Genomic DNA, 4025 nt, shown 5'->3' with positions numbered 1-4025 from the left:
CAAGACCAGGATTACCTGATCCATCTCATATTTGTCAATCTACGCCATCAATCTCATTTCCCTCCTAGTGCATAATGCATTCTTTCCTAATTTTCAGACTACGCATTGTTCACTCGACCTTGCGCACCTAGTGATCAGCTCTTGTAGTCCTTTAACTGCTTTATTATGGCGTAGCAGCTTCATGCATGTCTCTAAAAAGGTAGTAAGCATAGAAGGATCCATTCCCGGCTCTGGTTGATCCTTACTACCTAAATTAGAGGCCTCTGTGAAGCTCTTCTTAGCTTCCATAAACATCTCCCTTGCGTGTTCCAAGTCAAACTCAGGTTCCTTTGTAGGAGCGTTGTGCACCCATGTACCTTCCTCGGGCTGCTTCTCCTTGTCTTCCCATGTGGTCACGCCGCTTTTGAGCATCATGTTCATGTTGGGGTCTTCTTCGCGTGGTTCAGACCTCATCATTTGGATATTCTGAGTCAGAGTAGACTATAGTGCCCCTTTCTCGCGCATCTGTGCAATCAGCGTAGGACAATCTACCATTTCATGATCAAACTGCTCACAATACGAACAAGATATTCTTGTTGGGTTGGTACAATCACGGGCGTAGTGTCCTGGTCCTCCACAATTGTAACAAATTAGCTGTCTGCGGCCTCTTCCTGGCCCCATTCCTCCTCGTCCTCACCCTCGCCCTTGAAATCCAGCGTGTGCCATTCCCGTGGCTGGGTCAAGGCCTTGTGTTTCCGTCTACATCCTATATGTTGGGGTCCGCTCCGTCATTAACTCATAGCTGCGACAAGTATGCTCATCATGGCCCACTGATCTAAAAAAATTGCAAAACAACTACTGGGGAGTTTGTGTATACTTCTGCAACAAATGATAGTTGTTCGTCGTGTGATTTCCTCCCACCTGACAGATCGTGTACTTGAGCGTGGGTGCCACACTTGGGCCCACCTGTGCCTCTAGTCTCAATGGTATTGGTCCCCCTCCTGCCAAATAGTTCGCGAATATTGGATAGTGATCCTTATCGTGGCCCTGGCCTTTACATTTTATGCACCACACTTCTTTGTGCGCTTATGGTCGGGGTTCCCTATCCTGCTTCAAACTCTGCATTTCCAAACATAGGTTCTGTAGCTGCGCGTGGATTTGTTGGACTCCCAACCCGGGATCCTGTATCAGTGTCTCATGCAACCTCATCACCATTTCCAACGCTTCTGCATGGGTTGAGAGCTTCTGCTGTGACAGCGCTGTCCTCAAGTGTGGTGTCAAAGACACCACAAACCATGCGCAGTGTTGTGCATCCGTCAATGTCATATTAGCCTTGTGGATCGTACTTTTCAGTCTCTGATCCAAATCCCAGGGGGTCTCGCTTGGAAGCATCACAATCTCTTTAAATCCGATGATCGACCGTGTTTTTGATTTCGGCTGGCTAAATTCTATGTTCAGTGTGTTTTGGATCTCCGCTATTCTTGCATTTGGATGATCATTTGAGTGCTTAATATACCATGTCAATGCACGATCCTGCACCACACTTACCAGTGCAGCCTTCTTAATGTTGTCATCCGTGACCCCATGTTCTTCCCACACTGCTCTTACCACGAACCAGAACTGATCCAGGTCCTCGTTCCCTACTCCTATGAATATGGGTAGCTTGATCACACTCACCATGCTAAACTGCGAGTTTGGTGGAGGTGGGGTGGTTGAAGATAGAGGTGAAGTAGGTGAAGTGGGTGATAGCATAAGGGGAGGTAATAGTTGTGGAATGTGTTGCCTTATCAAACTGACCGCACTCCTCGGAGAAACCCGGGTGCGCTCTTCCTCGCTTTCTCACAAAAGTGAAATTAAAGGACTATTCCCTAACCCTTCGATCCCTTTGTATATCTTTCCACTCCCCGTTGCTCCACTCATTAATGTATTCGCATAACCCTCTTTTCACATAAAAACATCTTAATCCAGTTATTTAGGGATCTGATGTACCTACCCCGCAATCCCTTGAGAAAACATCCTTCTACTTCGCTATAACTCACAGTTGTGTCTATCGCAAACTCAGTGATAAACCCTCCTATTATCTGGTGAAGCCAATGGTCCACGACTCACATGATCTTATCTTTTGATGCCTCTAGTCTGTGCACTAACTCCAGAGTCCATACTATTGATTGATTGAGCTTATACCTTCCCTGGCTATCGACTAGCCTCGCGATCCAATCATACAGCTCTGAAGAGAAGGTCGCGAAGAAGATCTCATGTATTTCCATATATACATAGTGATCCAGCCACCTCTTTTCAGATATCTGCGGAGTTCTGTTTTCCTATATCATGAACTCGTGAAGCTTCTAATCCAACCAATATTCAATTTCCTTCTTTGTAGGGTTCCAGTGTTCCAACATCAGACATCCCTTAGGTAGATCCCAGTCCCGACAACGGAACCATTTGTTGGCTTAATGGGGCCTAACCCAGGTTTAGTCATGAGTTAGCCAAACAAATCCCGAAACTACCGGCCCTTTTGGCAACAGTCCGCGGATCGCAGACTAAAGTCTCACCCGAGGTAGTGTGGTAGGGTGCTGGAACCAGGTTTCTACACCCTAGGGATGTCTTGATGAGATCTAGAATGTTCTCGAACCGATCCTGCGCAATAGTGCAGCTCCGCGTAGTTGTCTGACCTTTGAGTAGCTTTGTACATCATGCAAAGGGGTGTTATCTAGATCCTTTACCCTTATTGTGTTAATATTATAGATCTAATTTAATTTTGTGGGCCCAGTAATCTTTATTAATCATTCAATATTTATAGCCAGTGCGCGCAACCATAAACTATAAAAAGATGCATAAATATGTAACAGAAGCATAAACATATAGATCTGTGAATGGATGCACAATATTTCAGAAACAACTTAGCTTTTATTAACTTTTGCCCCATCACAATTCCGACTCCGCCCTACGCACTCAAATGCAGGGGTCCGCACACACAACTGCAGAGCTTCCTTCTATTATTACCACCCAAGACTCAAACTTACAAACTCAGAGCGAATATCGTATTCAAACACCCATAACACTTAAGATCAAGACTAACCAAAAACTGACTTGTATCCTTAGAGCCTCACTCTACTTATACATTCCCATGGTCCACGGACCATGGGTAGGCTGACACATTCTATATTAAATTACAATATTTTAAGGTGGACTACCCTAGACTCTCACGCTCCGCGCCCGCATTTTTCAGGGTCTTTACATTACATTGACCCAAAACTTTGCTTTAAGCCCCAAAACCATTACGCAGGGGATTCGTTACCCAACACACTAGATTTTTGTGAATTCTATCTTTGAGATATGCCTTTTTATAGGATTGAAGACAAAGGAACATCTTATTCTTTTCTTCAAAATATATATCAAAGAAATTTTGATTTATTTATTACTTCATCATATTTTGAGCTAAAGCCACAATGTCCTTAGTTTTATTGAGAATAAATACTATAATGTTAAGAGTGAAATCCATTTATTGAACATTGGATGTGCCTAGTAACTACAAATTAATATTTTGTCCATATAAATATTCATATGATGACATTTCAATGGCACCGTGATATGTGGTATTTTTCCACGATTTTGCAAGCAGTAGCCATTAAACCCATTAGCATTTTTCATCCATTAAGAAATTTTCAAATAAATTTCCAAGAATTTATTGACCACCTCCATTTAACTATTTATTAGGGTGCTAATCGATGCTCAATTTCAAGTTCTTTACTTGTAGTTTAAACAACTTATGCTTAATTTTTCTATTTAATTTGAGATCGTGATCTATCATAATGGAATTAAGCATGGCATGTTATTTAATAATTTTATTCTTGGAGACTTTGGAAATTATGGATGGTATAAATGGGTGTTATAAGGCATAAAAGTTAGCATATTTAAAAAAGAAGTCAACTAGCATCATGATGACATATTTGTTACTAATTTTAGGAAGGAAAATGATAAAATCCAATGAAATGCCATCCTTTGTAATGACAAGGATTTGTAGTAGTTTCAATTCCCTAGGGGAC

Source organism: Pinus tabuliformis, chromosome 6 (genome assembly GCF_031772625.1).
Source record: "Pinus tabuliformis cultivar Carrire ecotype Pingquan chromosome 6, CPIR1, whole genome shotgun sequence".
NCBI lineage: Eukaryota > Viridiplantae > Streptophyta > Pinopsida > Pinales > Pinaceae > Pinus > Pinus tabuliformis.
This window is presented reverse-complemented; position numbering follows the sequence as displayed.